The following is a 20,935-nucleotide window of genomic DNA, read 5'->3' on the forward strand; positions in this document are numbered from 1 at the left end:
GTTTCTGTAGCTGATGCATCCTAATAGCATCTTTCCAAAGCAGATATTACAATAATTTTCTTTTCTCCCCTCAAATTCTACACAAGCTGGTTCACCAGCTGTACACATTGGAGGTCATGAAAAATCAAGGTAAAGTTGTTAGATGAAATTGACTTCTCACCAAAAAAATTACAAATCTGTAAAGTTTATGGAATAACAAAAGCTTAAAGCCAATAGATATAAATGAAATCCCATGAGAAAGGTTATTGCAAGCCGGGCGTGGTGGTTCACACCTGTAATCCCAGCACTTTGGGAGGCTGAGGTGGGTGGATCACGAGGTCAAGAGATTGAGACCATCCTGGCCAACATGGTGAAACTCTGTCTCTACCAAAAATACAAAAATTAGCCAGGCGTGGCAGCACATGCCTGTAATCCCAGCTACTCAGGAGGCTGAGGCAGGAGAATCGCTTGAACCCGGGAGGCAAAGGTTGCAGTGAGCCAAGATAGAGCCACTGCACTACAGCCTGGCGACAGAGCAAGACTCCACCTCAAAAAAGAAAAAAAGAAAGGTTATTGCAGTGTAGCAGATGTCTCTCTCCACCCTTCTCTGCCTGCTCTCTACCCAGGTGGCTGACTTGAATGGAGCACAATTAGTGGGCATCATTGTTCTCTGGTTTCCAGTGGGGTTTAGCCAATGCGCAGTCCCAGAAGATCAGAGGGAGGAAAGAGAGTCAAGTTATGGTATTTATTCTCCTAGCATTCTCCGTTCAAGGTCACCTTGGGCAACAGAAGATAGTGTTATCTATTTATTTATTTATTTATTTATTTTCGAGACAGAGTCTTACTCTGTTGCCCAGGTTGGAGTGTAGTAGCAATCTTGGCTCACTGCAACCTCCACCTCCTGGGTTCAAGTGATTCTCCTGCCTCAGCCTCTCAAGTAACTGGGATTACAGGCATGAGCCACCACGCCCAGCTAATTTTTGTATTTTTAGTAGAGATGGGGTTTCACTATGTTGGTCAGGCTGGTCTCGAACTCCTGACCTCAGGTGATCCGCCCCCCTTGGCCTCCCAAAGTGCTGGGATTACAGGCGTGAGCCACCACACCTGGCCAGATAGTGTTGTCCTTAAGGCATCTCTCTCTCTCTCCACCTCTCTCTCTTTCTCATCCCATTGTTAGTATAAACGGTAAAGGCCCTCCACTGTTAAGAGACTCAGGGGACTACACTCTCCTCTGTGGCCTCCCTACTCCCTGCCCCACACCTTTGTAAGCAGTCGGTTATTAAACCCTCCTCAAATTATGTTAATTAGAGAATGCCTTCTGTTTCTTGCTGGGCCCCAGCAAGAATTATTAAAATACTAGTAATTGTCAGATCTCAGCATTAGTGCTATGTCCACCATTTTCAGAAAGTTAGATTCTCACATTTCTTTTTTTAATGTCCCTTAAACATTTTTTCACAAAGATTCTCACATTTCTATTTCTGAAAATTCTAATTATGAGTGAGACGGTTACACCTAGAGTTTGGTGTTGTTAATATATCACACTCTGGAGCCAGAATGCCTGGGTTGAATCTCAGCTCTAACACATACTAGTTCTGTAATTTGGGCAAATCATCTAACCCAGTGATTCTCAACCTGGGGGTAGTTTTGCCCCTCAGGGAACATTTGGCAATGTCTGCAGACATTTGGATTGTCACAACTGGGGTGGAGAGGTGTTGTTATGGCACCTAGTCATGGATAGACAACAGAGATGTTGCTAAACATCATACAAATGCACAGGACAGCCCCCCACCACAAAGAATTACATGGTCTGAAATGTTAATAGTGCCAATAGGTTGAGAAACCCTGATGTGACCCTTCTGTGCCTCCATTTCCTAATCTATAAAGTGCAGTTAACATTAGCACATACCTCATGGGATTGTCTGAGGGTTCAGTAAGCTAATACATGCAAAGCACTTAGAACAATGCCTGGGATATAGTATGCACTCAATAAATGTAAGCTGACATTGTCATCTTCACCATCATTATCAGGCTCTCTAGATCTCCTAGTACAAAGAGGACTTGCTCAAAGGCGGGCAGTTAGAAATTCATTATGAAAGACAATTCACTAAAGCACTGCAAAAGCAGAGCTCTTGTCTGGCTTTATTCTACTGTATCCTCTGCACCTTAGTGTCTAGCATCTATTTTATTTGTTGAATATATTGCACTGACCAGAATTCCTTACACACACACAGTAGGTGCTCAATGGTAGTGGTGGTTGTGGTGGTTGTAATGGATTTCATGAAAGTATGTCTTTGGAGCTTGAAAACAAGAACCAGTGGGTATCTTCTTTCACTTTCTTGCTCAAATCTTTTTAATTTTGTTCAACAACTGTTCAACAACTCAAGGCCAAGAAGAAATTCACAGATAAGTTACATGATTTCTAAAATTGCAGAATGCATATTTATATTTTCCACATATTTTAAAAAGGTATTGATTTAGAATTATCTTAAGTGGCACTTTTTAAATTTTTTTAGTTTTACCTTGCTTCAGTCCAATGAAAGAATTAGAGTTGGATGACAATGTCTAAAAATTAAGCAAGATGATAAGGCAAAAGCGAAAATGAGGGTAGAAAAAAATAGATGAAGCAAAGAGTTAGGTTAGAACCCCCCAAAATACCCTGTAAGAATCTAGCCCCCTGCTAGAAGTTCACAAATTTGGCAGGTAAATGCAGAGAGTAACACCTGACCCATCACGTATTTTGCACATTCATACAGTAAAGAACTACAAGAAAAGAACAATTATTCTTTGTAATGAAACATGAAAGTTCTCCCTACACAGAGGCTACTGAAATGATATTAATCTCTTCAGTGGCGTCTTTATAGGGAAGTCAATAGTTTATGGGACTATTCTTTATAGTGTCCTGCAGTGTACACCAAAGATATGATGCTAAAGCACAGTCCAATAAAAGTAACTCTACAAAAGGGTAAAACGACACAATTTGGGTATAAATCTTTCTAGTAGTCTCCCCTAGTCCTGGGCTGACAGAGCGCTGTAAGGAATGGCCAAGAGCACTGTAAAGAATGGCCTCCCCAAGCTGAGCTGCTCACACACAAGCTCAGGTACGGCTGTACCTGAGCAGGACGATCTGGGTGGCAGACAAGTGCAGACACATGGTCTTTAGTGTCCGCTGAGCAGGCGATCAAGCTGACACAGCCTGTGGAAATTGAGGAGCTTAATGATGACAAAACACATTTCACATTTATGAGCTATTTTCTTGTGCCAGTCATTGTCCCAAGGGTCTTAGAAATATAAGCCATTAGGGCCGGGTACAGTGGCTCATGCTGTAATCCCAGTACTTTAGGAGGCTGAGGCAGGTGGATCTCTTGAGGCCAGGAGTTCAAGACCAGCCCGGCCAACACGGTGAAACCCCGACTCTACTAAAAATACAAAAATTAGCTGGGCGTGGTGGGGTACACCTGTAGTCCCAGCTACTTGGGGGGCTGAGGCGGGAGAATCCCTTGAACCCAGGAGGTGGAGGTTGCAGTATATATATGTATATATATTCCTACAACTTCATGGTCAGAGTACAATTAGTAAATCTCTCATTTTGCAGATGAGGAGACTGAAAAGGTAAAGTAAATACTTGCAAAACGTTATCAAGCTAGTAAGTGACAGTACGAGGAATTGGGCACAGGCAGCTTACATGTATGAGGTCTATATCACATGCAGCCTAAGAAGGGACAACGCTTCCTCCTTGCCCCCACACTTTGCCAAGTGGTCTAGGCCTCCAAGGTCAACCCAAGTCCTACTTACCCCAAAGCACTGCCACTGGTTTGAGTCCACATCAATCTTTTACTCAGTTTTTGTTTGTTTGTTTGTTTGTTTTTTGAGACAGAATCTTGCCCTGTCACCCAGGCTGGAGCGTGGTGACTCACTGCAACCTCTGCCTCCTGGATTCAAACGATTCTCCTGCCTCAGCCTCCCAAGTAACTGGGATTACAGGCACCCACCACCACACCCGGCTAATTTTTGTATTTTTAATAGAGACGGGGTTTCACCACGTTGGCCAGGCTAGTCTCGAACTCCTGACCTCGTGATCCACCCACCTCGGCCCCTCAAAGTGCTGGGATTACAGACGTGAGCCACCATGCCTGGCCAGTTTTTTATTTCAAGAAAAGCTGTATGCGCTGCAGGGGCAGGAAGGCAATTGTTGCGGCTCTCAGACAACAGTCTCTGCTTTCAAGAGGCAAAATGGGATCCCCAGACAATCCGGAGACTCCAGAATCTCAAAGCCTAACTGTCAGATTAGTGTCCCAAACAGGAGACGAGAGAAGGAAGACCTAGACGAATGAAAGCTATTGCATCGGGGCCTCCACATACAGGAGGGGTCTCCAGGTGGGCTGAGAAAGAAGGAAAGAAGGAGAGAAAGAAAGGGGAGCAGAGAAAGCCAACTTGGCAGGAGGCAATATACTGACTGAAGGCTTCCAAAACCATGTATGGCACAGTGCCAGGAACTATTCGAAGTGCTTTACACATATTAACATATTAATGTTCACCACCACCATGCATGAGGTAGGGATTATTATCATTCACCTTTCATATGAAGAGAGTAAGCACAGATGGGTTAAGCAACTTGACCAAGGTCACACAGCTAATGATAGGCAGTCTGTCTCCAGAGTCATTGCTCCTAATATCTGTGCTGTACTGCTTCTCTAGAAGGAAAGCTTCCTGCAGTGGAGCATGCGGAAATGGTGATGGCAAGGTAAGTAAAAGCCAAGGCAATGGAGAGCCTTGGAGGCCAGATTAAGGAGTTGCTAATTATGGATGCTGTAAAGGGCAGAAAGTCAAGTGTCAGGAGACCTTCAAGCCAGAAGATCCCCAATATGGGTACCCTGCTATTGGGTCATGGGAACTATTGTTGCATAACAAACCATCTCCCAAATTAGTGGCTTAAAACAACCATTTATTTGTTCACAATTCTGCAGTTTGGCTAGAGATTGGCAAGGATGACATGTCTCTGCTCCATGTGATGTTATCTGGGGTCAGTCATATGGCTACACTAAGTTGGGAGCTTGACTAAAGCTGGAACATCCAAAATGGCCCCAGTCATGTCTGGTGCCTCAGCCTGGGTGGCAGTAGTGACTGGACACCTGAGCTCTTCTCTATCTGACCTCTCTCTCTTCTTCCACGTGGTTGTGCATCATTCAGATGTCTAGCCCAAGCGTCTTTATGTAACAGCTGGCTTCTAAAAGGGTGACAGCTGAAGGTGCCAAGTTTCTTCAGGTCTAGGCTTGGAATTGGTACAGCATCACTGTAACCGCCCAAGGGGTTCACCTTGCTCGCTGCCTAGACAGAGCTGATTTATCAAGACAGGGGGATTGCAATACAGAAAAGAGTAATTCACCCCCAGCTGGCTGTGCGGGAGACTGGAGTTGTTTCTTTTTTTTTTTTTTTTTTTTTTTTTGAGAGGGAGTCTCGATCTGTTGTCCAGGCTGGAGTGCAATGGCATGATCTCGGCTCACTGTAACCTCCGCCTCCCAGGTCCCAGTGATTCTCCTGCCTTAGCCTCCTGAGTAGCTGGGATTACAGGTGCACACCACCACGCTCAGCTAATTTTTGTATTTTTAGTAGAGATGGGGTTTCACCATGTTGGCCAGGCTGGTCTCGAACTCCTGACCTCATGATCCACCCACCTCAGCCTCCCAAAGTGCTGAGATTACAGGCATGAGCCACTGCACCCGGCTGAGACCGGAGTTTTATTATTACTCAAATCAGTCTCCCCAAGCATTCCGGGAGCAGAGTTTTTAAGGACAACTTGGTGAGTGGAAGGAAGCCAGTGAGCTGGGAGTGCTGATTGGTCAGGGATGAAATCACAGGGAGTCAAAGCTGTCTTCTTGTGCTGAGTCAGTTCCTTGGTGGGGGCCACAAGATCAGATGAGCCACTTTATCAGTCTGGGTGGTGCCAGCTGATCCATCCAGTTCAGGGTCTGCAAAATATCTCAAGCACTTATCTTAGGAGCAGTTTAGGGAGGGTAAGAATCTTGTAGCCCCCAGCTGCATGACTCCTAAACCATAATTTCCAATCTTATGGCTAATGTTAGTCCTACAAAGGCAATCTAGTCCCCAGGCAAGAAGGAGGTCTGCTTTGGGAAAGGGCTGTTATTGTCTTTGTTTTATTTTTATTTATTTATTTGTTTATTTTTGAGACAGACTCTTGCTCTGTTGCCCAGGCTGGAGTGCAATGGCGCTACCTCGGCTCACCGCAATCTCCACCTCCCAGGTTCAAGCAATTTTCTGCCTCAGCCTCCTGAGTAGCTGGGATTACAGGTGCCCACCATCACACCTGGCTAACTTTTTTGTATTTTTTTTTTTTTGGTAGAGACAGGGTTTCATCATCTTGGCCAGGCTGGTCTTGAACTCCTGACCTTGTGATTCACCCGCCTTGGCCTCCCAAAGTGCTGGGATTACAGGCATGAGCCACCATGCCCAGCCTATCATCTTTGTTTTAAACTATAAACTATAACTAAGCCTTCTCCCAAAGTTAGTTCAGCCTATGCCCAGGAATGAACGAGGACTGCTTGGAGCTTAGAAGCAAGATGGAGTCGGTTAAGTCAGATCTATTTCACTGTTTCAGTCAATTTTGCAAAGGCGGTTTCATCACTTCCGCCATATTCTTGTGGCCAAAACAAGTCCTAAGGTCAGCCCATTTTTAAGGGGAGGTAAATAGACCTCAGTACTTGATGGGAAGTGCCGGAGGCACATAGCGGGATGGGCGGGATTGTTAGCAGCCATCTTTACAAACAATCCACCACGATGACACCAGAGATCTCTGGTTTTGTTGTTCTTGTTCCCCCTCTAATGCTCTGTCATAAATGACATTCTCTCCACAGATCCCCAGAACATCATAGCAACATTCCCTATGCACTTACTCTCATCCAAATGACATGTAAGCTAAGGAAATTGTATGTCCAGGGTGTCATCAGGGAAAGTCATTTTAGACATCGCAGGGGTCCCGTGGGAAAAAACTCCACTCAGGTCAAAAAGAACCAGAACACCAAAGGTCACCAAGTACTCCATGGCTTGAGGTGATGGTACACTGCAAGGACTCTAATTTTCCTCCAGGAAATGAGTGGGTATACTGGGATTCTGTGGCAAAATCTTGCCACTCGCCCTTTCTGTAGACAGTTTTATTGGAGCACAGCCATGCTCATTCATTCAACTATTGTCTATGACTGCTTTAACATTTAAACAGCAGAGTTGAGTAGTAACGACAGAGACTGCACGGTCCATAACACCTAAAATATGTGCTGTCTGCCCCTCTACAGAAGAAGTTTACCAAGCGTGGCACCAGGAATAATGGTCAGTAACTGTACTCTTTCTCAAACTTACTTTATTTCCAGAAATTACACTTACCCCAGGGCTCACATTTTAACTGGCAGTAATAGGTAATTCTTGGGCTGGTCCGTACAATTCCTTGAACAGGCAAGAGAATATAAAGCTTTCAGTAATAAAATGTTAAGGTGCTTTTAAAGTCAAACTAACTTGTGCCCTTAGCACTTTTAGAACCTACTTACAAGCCTTCACTGGCATACTCCCTCTATGCAAACCTCACATTCTTCCCAGAACAGAGAGTTGCAGTAGATTTTGAATGCTCAGAGATTATTTTTTTTAAATAGCAGGCAAATTGGTCATCCTCAGTGGATAATCACTGTGCCAATTCACAATCAAGAAAACCCGACAGAGCTCTTGAACTCTGCTGACTTAGTAGTACTTGAACTTTTTGAAAACTTCAAGGTAATTATAGAGGCCTGCCCTTTTGTCTTCACTTACTTGTATACATGAAAGACTTTCAAAATACCTACTTTTAAAAACACATTTAATACTGTAAAATTGTGTTGTTTATGAGAAATGATTTTGACCACGTTTTCATATGCAAAATACAATCAAAAGATTAAATCCAACATACTGTTTCCCTGGAACCCTTGAAGTTTTGCTCCCATGCCTATCAAGAGTATATTTTTGAAATTTTATGTTTAAAAAGCTTTCAGGGAGCTCTTTCCTTTTGCTGCTGCGGCCGCAGCCGTGAATATACTCAGTCTTCAGAAGAGGCTCATCTCTAGTGTCCTCCACTGTGGTAAGAAGAAAGTCTGGTTGGACCCCAATGAGACCAATGAAATCGCCAATGCCAACTCCAGTCAGCAGATCCGGAAGCTGATCAAAGATGGGCTGATCATTTGCAAGCCTGTGACTGTCCATTCCCAGGCACGATGCCAGAAAAACACCTTGGCCTGCCGGAAGGGCAGGCACATAGGCATGGGTAAGCAAAAGGGTACAGTCAATGCCTGAATGTCACAGAAGGACACGTGGATGAGGAGAATGAGGATTCTGTGCAGGCTGCTCTGAAGATACCTTGAATCTAAGAAGACTGATTGCCACGTGTATCCCAGCCTGTACCTGAAGGTGAAGGGGAATGTGTTCAAAAACAAGCAGATTTTCACGGAACACATCCACAAGCTGAAGACAGACGAGGCCCACAAGAAGCTTCTGGCTGACCAGGCTGTGGCCCGCAGGTCCAAGACCAAGGAAGAACACAAGCACCATGAAGAGCGCCTCCAGGCCAAGAAGGAGGAGATCATCAAGACTTTGTCCAAGGAGGAAAAGATCAAGAAATAAAAGCTCCTCCTTTGTCTTTTCATACTGGCCTCCTTGATTACACAGATCAGCCATTAAAATAAAACAAGCCTTTATCTGCCTGGAAAAAAAAAAAAGCTTTCAGCCGGACACGGTGGCTCATGCCTGTAATCCCAGCACTCTGAGAGGCTGAGGCAGGCAGATCACTTGAGCCCAGGAGTTTGAGACCAGCCTGGGCAACCTGGTGAAACCCCTTCTCTACTAAATATACAAAAAATTAGCTGGGCGTGGTGGTGCTCGCCTGTAGTCCCAGCTACTCAGGAGGCTGAGGTGTGAGGAAAGCTTAAGCCCAGGAGTTAGAGGCTGCAGTGAGTTATGATCACGCTACTGTACTCCATCCTGGGTGATAGAAAGAGATCCTGCATCCAAAGAAAAGGTTTCAAGGCCAGGTGAGGAAGCTCACGTCTGTAATCCCTTTGGGAGGCTGGGGCAAGAGGATCTCCTGAGCCCAAGAGTTCAAGAGTAGCCTGGGCAGCATAGCTAAACCTCATCTCTACAAAAAAAAAAAAAAAATTGCTGGGCATGGTGGTGCATGCCTGTAGTCCTAGCTACTTGGGAAGCAGAGGCGGGAAGATCACTTGAGCCCAGGAGTTAGAGACTGCAGTGAGTTATGATCATGCCACTACACTCCAGCCTGGGTGACAGAGAGAGAACCTGTCTCAAAAAAAAAAAAAAAAAAAAAGGTTTTTAAACACACATACTCACTGACCCAGCAATTCCAACTCTAGAATTTTTTCTAAAGTTCATGATATGGTATAATTCAAGATTATTCACAGCAGAATTGTTTGTAATAGCAGGAAAGCTTAAGTAACCTAATATCCATCAATAAGGGACTGGTATTGTTATCAGTAGAAGGTGTCCAGGTTCTTGGCTTCTCGAACAAAGAATTGGACAAAACTCACAATATGAAAGCTGTCAGCCATAAACAATACATAAACAAATAAGCATGACTGTGTTCCAACAATCTAATTACAGTACATCTCCATGTTGGATTAAAAGGAATGGAGAGAGGCTGGGCACGGTGGCTCATGCCTGTAATCCCAGCACTTTGGGAGGCCAAGGCGGGCAGATCACCTGAGGCCAGGAGTTCAAGACCAGCCTGGCCAACATGGTGAATCCCCGTCTCTATAAAAATACAAAAATTAGCCAAGCATGATGGCGAGTGACTGTAATCCCAGCTACTCAGGAAGCTGAGGCTGGAGAATTGCTTGAACCCAGGAGGCAGAGGTTGCAGTGAGCCAAGATCACGCCATCACACTCCAGCCTGGGCAACAGAGTGAGACTCCGCATCAAAAAAATAAAAAATAAAAGGAATGGAGAGAATCTTTAGAATTGTATATAGAACTCCAGGATTATTGCTAAATGAAAAAGCAAAGTGTTGGATAGTGTATATAATATGTTATCATTTGTGAAAAAAATAGAAGGGAGAGAATAGATATAATTTGCTTCTATATGCATAAAATATTCTGGAAAGACACACACAAGAAACAGATAGTAGTATTTCGTTCAGAGGGAAATTAATAGAAGAAATTGGTTAGGTGATAAAGAGTTAGGACACCAAATAGAAGATTATGAATTAACCTTGGAGTTATTAATAGCAAGAAATGACTACCAGCCTTACGGATGAAGGAACACAGGGAGGAGGTGTTGTTACCAGATCCCAGAAGCTGGGCCAATTCAGCAGTAGTAGAACTGTGGTGGGGGCTGCCCAGAGGGGAGCTGGAGCCAAGAAGTTGCAGCAACTGCGGGAAACCCTATGCAAAGCATGGGGAGACAGAGAAATACCTTGGCTCTGCCTTCCTTGCACCCTCCAGTCTGTACCAGTGCCTGCCCTTCCCCCATTGCCTGAAGCTAGCCAGAAGCCACCAAGCAAAGGAAACTGGGAAATGTAGTTTCCTGCAATAGAAAGCAGAGCTGACAAAGAGCTGGGAATGGATTTGTGAAGAAACAGGCATGACAAGCCCAGAAGGAAATATGTTGACCTGGGAGACAGCAGTGGCAGGGGGATATTTTAATGTTTACCCTCTTGGGCTTCCTGAATTTTGAACCCTGTGAATATATTGCCTATTAAAATAAGTATAATTAAAACAAAGAATATGTGAAATAAATACATGTCTAATGGAGTGCACTTTTTTTTATTAGAAGAGGAGATTTCAAAGAAATGTCAAGCTAGAAACAACTGAATGATCAAGGGAATGGTGAAAGTATGGTGCATATGCACAATTAAATAACATACAGCTATTTAAAAGAATGAGTCATAGAATACCTATGAAAAGACACACAAGAAAGTAGTGGCTGGGCACAGTGGCTCACGCCTGTAATCCCAGCACTTTGGGAGGCTGAGGCGGGCGGATCATTAGGTCAGGAGTTCGAGACAAGCCTGACCAACATGGTGAAACCTCATCTCTACTAAAAATACAAGAATTAGTTGGGCGTGGTGGCACACGCCTGTAATCCCAGCTACTCAGGAGGCTGAGGGAGGAGAATTGCTTGAACCTGGGAGGCGGATGTTGCAGTAAGCCGAGATCACACAACTGCACTCCAGCCTGGGTGACAGAGCAAGACTCCATCTCAAAAAAAAAAAGTGATGTCAATTGATACTCAAGGGAGATGATGAGTAGATGGGTGGTTGTGGGACAGGTGAGAAGACTAGATGACAGGGAAGGCCCATAGTGAAAACATTGTATGCTTTTTTGCATTTTCTGATTTTGGTAACATGTATACATATTGTCCATTCAAAATAGGAATCAAGATTTTTTCTCCCTCTTACCCTTTTTCTTGAGTCAGGGTCTTACTCTGTTGCCCAGGCTGGAGTGCAGTGGTACAATCCTGGCTCACTGCAGCCTCAGCCTCTTGGCTCAAGTGATCCTCCTACCTCAGACTCCTGAGTAGCCGGAACCACAGGCGCACACCACCATGCCCTGCTAATTTTTTCCCCTAAAAAAATTTAACCAGGCCGGGCGTGGTGGCTCACACCTGAAATCCCAGCTCTTTGGGAGGCCGAGGCGGATGGATCACAAGGTCAGCAGATTGAGACCATCCTGGCTAACATGGTGAAACATCGTCTCTACTAAAAATACAAAAAATTAGCCGGGCATGGTGGCGGGTGTCTGTAGTCCCAGCTACTTAGGAGGCTGAGGCAGGAGAATGGCGTGAACCTGGGAGGTGGAGCTTGCAGTGAGCCGAGATCGCACCACTGCTCTCCAGCCTGGACAACAGAGGGAGACTCCATCTCAAAAAAAAAAAAAAAAATTTAACCAGTTGGGTGTGGTTGCTCACACCTGTAATCCCATAACTTTGGGAGGCTGAGGCGGACAGATCACCTGAGGTCAGGAGATCGAGATCAGCCTAGCCAACGTGGCAAAACCTCACTCTACTAAAAATACAAAAATTAGTTGGGAGTGGTGGCAGGTGCCTGTAATCCCAGCCACTCGGGAGGCTGAGGCATGAGAATCACTTGAACCCAGGAGGGAGAGGTTGCAGTAAGCCGAGATCCTGCCATTGCACTTCAACCTGGGCAAAAACAGCAAGACTCCATCTCAAAAAAAAAAAAAATTAACTGTGCTAAAATGCACATAACATAAAGTTTGTCATCTTAATCATTTTATTTATTTATTTTGAGATGGAGTCTCACTCTGTCACCCAGGCTGGAGTGCAGTGGCATGATCTCGGCTCACTGCAACCTCCGTCTCCTGGGTTCAAGCGATTCTCCTGCCTCAACCTCCCGAGTAGCTGGGATTACAGGCACCCGCCACCACACCTGGCTAATTTTTGTATTTTTAGTAGAGACCGGGGTTTCATCACGTTGGCCAGGCTGGTCTGGAACTCCTGACCTCAAGCGATCTGCCTGCCTCAGCCTCCCAAATTACTGGTATTACAGGTGTGAACCACAGGGCCCAACCCATCTTAATCATTTTAAAGTATACAGTCCAATGGTGTTAAGTACATTCACATTGTGCAACCAATCTCCAGAACTTTTTTGTCTTGCAAAACTGAAACTGTACCCATTAAGCAATAGCTCCCCATTCCCCACTGCTCCCAGCCCCTAGTAGCCACCAGTCTGTTTTCTGTCTCTATGAATATGACTATTCTAGGTATCTCATATAGGTGGAATCATACAGTATTTGCATTTTTCATAACTGCCTTATTTCACTTAGCATAATATCCATCAGGTTCACCCATGTTGTAGCACATATCAGAATTTCCTTCCTTTTTGTTCTTTTGTAGAGACAAAGTCCCACTCTCACCCAGGTTGGAGTGCACTGGCGCAATTATAGGTCACTGTAACCTCAAATTCCTGGGTTCAAGCAATCCTCCCATGCCAGCCTCCTGAGTAGCTGGGACTAAAAATGCGTGCCACCACACCTGGCTAAATTTTTATTTTTATTTATTTATTTATTTTTGAGACAGAGTCTCGCTCTGTTGCCCAGGCTGGAGTGCAATGGCACGACCTTGGCTCACTGCAACCTCTGCCTTCCAGGTTCAAGCAATTCTCCTGCCTCAGCCTCCCAAGTAGCTAGGATTACAAGCATGTGCCACCATGACCAGCTAATTTTGTATTTTTAGTAGAGACGGGGTTTCACCCTGTTGGCCAGGCTGGTCTCATCTCCTGACCTCGGGTGATCCACCCACCTCAGCCTCCCAAAGTGCTGGGATTACAGGCGTGAGCCACCATGCCTGGCCTCTAGCTAATTTTTTTTAAAATTTTGTACAGAGATAGGGTCTCCCTATGCTGCCCAGGCTGGTCTCAAACTCCTGGGCTCAAGGGATTCTCCCACCTCAGCCTCTCAAAGTGTTGGGATTACAGGCATGCACCACTACACCCAGCCCCTTTCTTTTTAAGGCTGAATGATACTCCATTGTATGGATATACCACATTTTGTTTGTGCATTCATTCATTTATGGACACTTGAGTAGCTTCCACCTTTCTGGTTATAAGAAATCAAGATTTTGGCCAGGCACAGTGGCTCACGCCTGTAATCCCAGCACTATGGGAGGCCGAGGTGGGCAGATCACCTGAGGTCGGGAGTTTGAGACCAGCCTGACCAACATGGAGAAACCCCGTCTCTACTAAAAATACAAAATTAGCTGGTCATGGTGGCACATGCCTGTAATCCCAGCTACTCGGGAGGCTGGAGACAAGACAATTGCTTGAACCTGGGAGGCAGAGGTTGCAGTGAGCCAAGATGGCACCATTGCACTCCAGCCTGGGCAACAAGGGTGAAACTCCTTCTCAACAAAAAAAACAAAAAAAAAAGAATAAAAGAAGTTAAAGACTTTCTTATAGTTATGCTAAATATTTTAATGATGAATATTTTTAGAAGGACAGGTAATAAAATGGAATGTACAGCATGATTCCAATTTAGGGAAAAATATATATGTGTACACAGAAGAAAGTACTTCAAGGTCAGAAATGGAAATCCCTAGATAGACTGAACAAAGAGGGATCTAAAGACAGAAGGGATCTGGACTTTGGGTTGGCACATTAACACAGGCATCAAAGAAAGAGGCCAGAGGGGAAGATGGAGACAGGGTCTGCAATGGCACTAAGGAACCACTAACTTAACTGACCCAAGTGTCATTAGTTTCTGGATTTCTTGTTAATGGGAAAATAAAATTTTCTGGATTAAACTAACCAGAAACTAAACTATCAAAAGTCCCTTTTGATTACATGTCCTCCTAAGTTCTAATCCGATTTGATCTAACTTTCTCCATTTTACATGATGTTATTGTCCAGTATCTTAGTTCCATTATGTGTTTTCTGTTTTTTTTAGTTTATTTTATTTTATTGTATGCAGCTCATAACCTGAAGTTCCATTATGTTTTAATGCCCCCTTAATAACCATCCTTAAAAATATGTAGTAAATTCCTGTTTAGCTTTACTTATACATTTACCAATACATTTATTCTCATAGGTCTTCCATCTGAACTCTTGTTTCCTTGCTCAAATATCTTTTTCCTTATGAAAATCCTTTGCTTTTTTTTCTCAGTAAGGACTTAAACAAATTTTTTTTTTGAGATGGTGTCTTGCTATGCTGCCCAGGCTGATTTCGAACACCTGGGCTCAAGCCATCCTCCCATCTCAGCCTCCCAAAGTGTTGGGATTACAGGCATGAGCCATAGTGCCTGGCCCACAAGGATGTGTTGGTAGTAAATTTGTGTAACTCTTTGTCTATAAAGGTTTTTGTTTAACTCTTTCAATCGAATGCTGGTTTAGCTTCATAATGAATTCCTTTGACTTACATAAGGCAAGGAATTGGAACGGCATATTCTACATAACTCCTGGGTCTTGAAGAGATGAACCATTAGTAAAAGGTGGAAAAGAAAAAAACCTACCTGCTAGCACAAGCTGACGACGAAGAATATGTTTCTTTGCCTGGCCTCTGGGTAGAAAAATACGTCCCCTGAAAAATGTATAACCCTGAGCCATACCATACGACCTGCATGGACCAAGAACTCCTACAATGAAAAGTTGACATAAAAATTTTCCTAGTCTCTGGTGCCTGGCAGAAACAAATACAAAAATACTTTGGAAGCCCACATCCCAAACCTGAGATACACAGGATCACACAGGTAAAGCTCCACTAATGTTGCACTTAAACTCTGAATTATAAAACACGGACGGGCGCAGTGGCTCACGCCTATAATCCCAACAGTTTGGGAGGCCAAGGTGGGCAGATCACCTGAGGCCAGGAGTTTGAGACAAGCCGGCCAACATGGTGAAACTCTGTCTCTACTGAAAATACAAAAATTAGCCAGACGTGGTGGCGCCCACCTGTAATCCCAGCTACTCAGGGGGCTGAGGCAGGAGAATTGCTTGTACCCAGGAGGCAGAGGTTGTAATGAGCCGAGATCACGCCACTGCACTCCAGCGTGGGCGACAGAGTGAAACTCTGTCTCAAAAACATAAAAATAAATAAGTAAATAAATAATAAAACAGAAAAGGAAAAGATTCCATGGGGAGAAAAAGTGGGTGCAAAACTGCAGATCAATAGCCCCAAAGTACTTCAAATAATATAACAACCTAATGGAAAGGATAAAATGAATCTGTTTAAAATGATTAAAGACATAAATGGAAGCACTGTCATCCATAAGAACAAGTCGCTATTTTAAAAATAACCAACAGATTTTGAACCAAATTGGTCTCCTAGAAATGAAATATATAAATATTGAAATCTAAAACTCAGTGGACTTTTATATCATATTTAACATTGCTGAAGAGAATTACTGAACTGGAGAACATATCTGAAGAATTTACTCAAAATGCAGCACAACAAGATAAAAAGATGGAATACATGAATTATGGAGCATATGAAAAAGAGGTTATGATATATCCAGGATAGAATGAGATAGTTAAATATATCTCTAACAGGAACTCCCCAAGGAGAAACTAGAAAGATTGTAGGGATAGTGGGATGATGCAGAATTGATATTTTAAAACATAATGGCTGACAATTTTTTCTGTATTGATTAAAGTCATAAATCCCAGTTTTAAGAAGCTCATCCATGCCAAGCAGGAAAAGTAAAAATAAACCCAGACCGGGCGTGGTGGCTCAAGCCTGGAATCCCAGCACTTTGGGAGGCCGAGGTGGGTGGATCACTTGAGATTGGGAGTTAGAGACCAGCCTGGCCAACATGGTGAAACCCCACCTCTACTAAAAATACAAAACTTAGCTGGGTGTGGTGGCGGGCACCTGTAATCCCAGCTACTCAGGAGGCTGAGATAGGAGGATGGCTTGAACCCAGGAGGTGGAGGCTGCAGTGAGCTGAGACCATGACACTGCACTCCAGCCTGGGCGACAGAGCAAGACTCCGTCTCAAAATAAAATAAAATGAAATAAACCCAGGCTGGGCGCAGTGGCTCACGCCTGTAATCCCAGCACTTTGGGAGGCTGAGGCGGGTGGATCACCTGAGGTCAGGAGTTCAAGAGCAGCCTGACCAACATGGTGAAACTTCGTCTCTACTAAAAATACAAAACATTATCCCAGCATGGTGGTGGGTGCCTGTAATCCCAGCTACTCGGGAGGTTGAGGCAGGAGAATTGCTTGAACCCAGGAGGCGGAGGTTGCAGTGAGCTGAGATTGCATCATTGCACTCCACCTGGGTGACAGAGCAAAACTCTGTCTCAGAAATAAATAAATAAATACATACATAAATAAACCCAAACTTAGACACATTACAAAGAAACATCAACTACTGAAGTTAAACAGAAGCTTTTAAAAGCCGTCGGAGAGAAATGACAGAGCAACTTTAAAAAAACAAGAATTAAATTGAAAAGCGATATTGCATCAGCAATATTCGAAGCCAAAAGATAATGAAATAACATTTTTACAGGACTGAGAGACAAGAGCTATCAGGTTGGAAATTCAATATCCAACTAAATCATCATTTAGTCCAGAAGATTAAATAAAGACATTTTCAGACAGAGACTGAGAGAGTTTACTATAAACAGATCCTTGCTGAAAACAAAGCCCCCCAAAATGTTATCAAAGATGAAGAGGGAGATTTCATAATGATAAAAGGGTCAATTCATCAAAAAGACATAAATTCTAAATGCATATGCACCAAACAGCAGAGCTTCAAATTACATGAAACAAAACCGAGAGAACTTGAAGGAGAAATAGACAAATTCCCAGTTATTATTCAAGATTTCAATACTCCTCTCCCAATAATTAACAGAACAAGCAGACAGAAAATCAGTAAGGATATAGAAGAATTAAATGCCATCAACCAACTTGACATAATTAACATTTATAGAACATTCTGCCCAACAGCACATTATTTTCAAGTGCACATGTAAGAATCACCATGATAGATTATATGCTATGTTATAAAATAAGTCTCAATAAATTTAAATGGATTGTAATCATACAGCATGTGTCCTCTGACCACAATGGAATAAAATTAGAAACCAGTAATAGAAAGATAACCAAAAGATCTCCCAAATATTTGAACACTAAACAACATACTTAAAAAAAAAACACAAAAAACAAAAACCCATGGGTCAACTGAGAAATCAAAAGAAGATTCTAAATAAACGAAGATAAAGCATCATATTTGTGGGATGCTGTTAAAGCAGTGCTTGGAAAGAAGTCTACAGGTGGCAGAAAGAGGGTGAGAGAATTCTTTGGGGTCTTTTATAAGGGCACTAATCCCACTCACGAGGGCTCCACGTTCATGTCTAATCATCTCCCAAAGGCCCCCACCTCCTAATACCATCACGTTGAGGGCTGAGACTACAACATATGAATTTGTAGGGACACACATATTCAGTCTGCTGCAATGAAGATAAAGTAAAATATTGCTCTGAGCTTTACTGTCTGAATAAATTTTTTTTTTTTTTTTTTTTGGGACGGAGTCTTGCTCTGTCACCCAGGCTGGAGTACAGTGGCACCATCTCGGCTCACTGCAAGCTCCGCCTCCCAGGTTCACGCCATTCTCCTGCCTCAGCCTCCCAAGTAGGTGGAACTACAGGCGCCCACCACCACGCCCAGCTAATTTTTCTTTTTGTATTTTTAGTAGAGACGGGGTTTCACCATGTTAGCCAGGATGGTCTCGATCTCCTGACCTCGTGATCCGCCCGCCTCGGCCTCCCAAAGTGCTGGGATTACAGGCATGAGCCACCGCGCCAGGCCCTGTCTGAGTAAATTATTTTAAAGGAACACTTAACAATGCTCTAGTATTCTAGCCGATGTGTGCTTTTTGGCCCTGTTTGTACTGTACCAAAATATTATTTTGGTGGGAAACAAGACAAAAAGCTCCCCCTTATCATTTGGCATGGCGTAAATCAAAAAGAATAAACGTTTGTTGGTTTTAAAATATTTTGTTACAAAGCATTAAAAGATGGAGAATAATCAACACTTGTATGTTCTTTACCATGAAAAAATAGAAATTAACATTGGCCTTGGTGGCTTTATTCTCTCAAAATAAAATAAAATATTCTACTTTAGCTAAAGCTTCATCCTCTTCTACTACCCTTTTCCATTCCCAAGGAACGACAATATCCTAAAGTTGGTTTGCATCGTTTTCATGCATATATGAATTTACTGAAAAATTACTATTGTTGGATATTTATTTATCCATTCATAAATTGAAGAAGTAAAATTTATTTCCACTTTTGTTCCCCAATTACAGTGTTGCAATAAACACATGTACATGTTTACTTGGGCACATATGGGAGAGTTTCTCCAGGGTGGGTAGGAACACGTGGAATCTTGGGTTATTGGATAGACACATAGTTGACATTGCTATGTATTGTCAGTGGGCTTGCCAAATTACCCATCTAAAAGGTCTTATAGCTCTGTATCCTCACCATCACTCGGTGTTATCAGATATACGTATGTTTTAAATTTTTTCCAATCTGTTGTGTGTAAAATATTTCATGGTAAAATGATTTTTTTTTTTTTTTGAGATGGAATCTCACTCTGTTGCCCAGGCTGGAGTGCAGTAGCACGATTTCGGCTCACTGCAGCCTCCGCCTCCCGGGTTCCAGTAATTCTCCTGCCTCAGCCTCCCGAGTAGCTGGGATTACAGGTGCCCGCCACCACTCCTGGCTAATTTTTGTATTTTTAGTAGAGACAAGGTTTCACCATGTTGGCCAGGCTGGTCTCAAACTCCTGACCTCAGGTGATCTGCCTGCCTCAGCCTCCCAAAGTGCTAGGATTATAGGCATGAGCCATCGTGCCCGGCCCTGGTAAAATTATATTTAAATTATATTTTCCTGGCCAGGCACGGTGGCTCATGCCTGTAATGCCAACACTTTGGGAGGCTGAGGCAGGCAAATCACGAGGTCAAGAGATCAAGACTGTCCTGGCCAACATGGTGAAACCCCGTCTCTACCAAAAATACAAAAATTAGCTGGGCTTGGTGGCGCGTGCCTGTAATCCCAGCTACTCAGGAGGTCGAGGCAGGAGAATCGTTTGAACCAGGGAGCCGGAAGTTGCAGTGAGCCGAGATCATGCCACTGCACTCCAGCCTGGCAACAGAGTGAGACTCTGTGAAAAAAAAAAAAAAAAAAAAAAAAGAAGAGGATCTCCAACCTGGTGACAGAGCGAGACTCTGTCTCAAAAAAAAAAAAAAAAAAAAGAAATTCTATTTTTCTGACTATAAGAACATTTGATCTTTGGGCATATTTCATATGTTACCCATTTGGATTTATTCCTCTGTTAATTGCCCATTCAAACCTTTTGGCCATTGTTTTACTGGGCTGATTGTCATTTTGTTACTGATATATTATTAACATTCTTTGTAAGTTGAGATTACCAGTCTTCTGTTAATTAGATGTGTTACAAAAATATTCTGCCAGTCTGCATCTTGACTTTGTTCTTAGGCATCATCTGTTTTTTCCCGTCTCTTATAAAAACTTTTTAAAATAGAGATTTTCAAATATACAACAAAGTAGAAAGAATTGTATAATGAACCTTTGGGTACCCACCATCTAACTTTAACAATTATCATAGCCAGTCTTGTTTGATTTATACCCAACCTAATCCCCAGCCCTCCTCTCAACCCCCACACCTCACCAATTCCTCTCCTTGCTTCCTGGTTATTTTGAAGTAAGTTCCAGACATTACATAACTTCATAAATATTTCAGTATAAATATTTTAAAAGGTAAAAACTTTTTTAAAAACATGATGATGTGGCTTGGTTTGTCATTTTGCTTTTGTGTCTTCTTCATACAAAAGTTAAAATATTTTCAAAACAGTCTAATATATCAAAAAATTTCAAAGTTTTGTTTTTCACGGTGAGGTCTTTAATTAAGCAGAATTATTTCTTTTTTGGTACAGAGTGAGGTTTGATTATAATGTTAAAAAGATTTTTTTATATCTAGCAGATTGTTCCAGCACGATTTAATGAATAGTTCATCCTTTTTAGACTTTTGCCAATAACGGTACTTCTAATTACTGCAGCTTTATAGTAGGCTTAATATCTGAAAGACAAATCTTCCCTTCTCCTCTTTAAGATTTCAATGGCTATTCTTGGTCCTCTACCTTTTTTACGGATTTTAGGTTGAGATGATCAAGTTCCCTGAAAGATCCTGTTGAGATTTTGATTGAAAGTACATTGAATTTATAGATCAGCTTTGGGAGACTGTATATCTTTATGATGCTGCAAATTTTCATGTACAAATATGGGATAGCTTACCATTTATTTGTCATCTTTTATATCTTTCATTAAAATTGTATAATTTTCTGGCTGCCCACGGTGGCTCATGCCTGTAATCCCAGCACTTTGGGAGGCAGAGGCGGGCGGATCACCTGAAGTCAGGAGTTCGAAACCAGCCT

At 42.9% G+C, this 20,935-nt stretch overlaps 1 pseudogene; it reads left to right on the forward strand.

Moving 5' to 3' along the window:
• The first annotated feature begins 4,706 nt into the window (after positions 1 to 4,706).
• On the forward strand, positions 4,707 to 8,631 carry LOC100609685 (large ribosomal subunit protein eL19-like; annotated as a pseudogene).
• The last annotated feature ends 12,304 nt before the right edge of the window (positions 8,632 to 20,935 follow it).

Source organism: Pan troglodytes, chromosome X, assembly GCF_028858775.2.
Source record: "Pan troglodytes isolate AG18354 chromosome X, NHGRI_mPanTro3-v2.0_pri, whole genome shotgun sequence".
NCBI lineage: Eukaryota > Metazoa > Chordata > Mammalia > Primates > Hominidae > Pan > Pan troglodytes.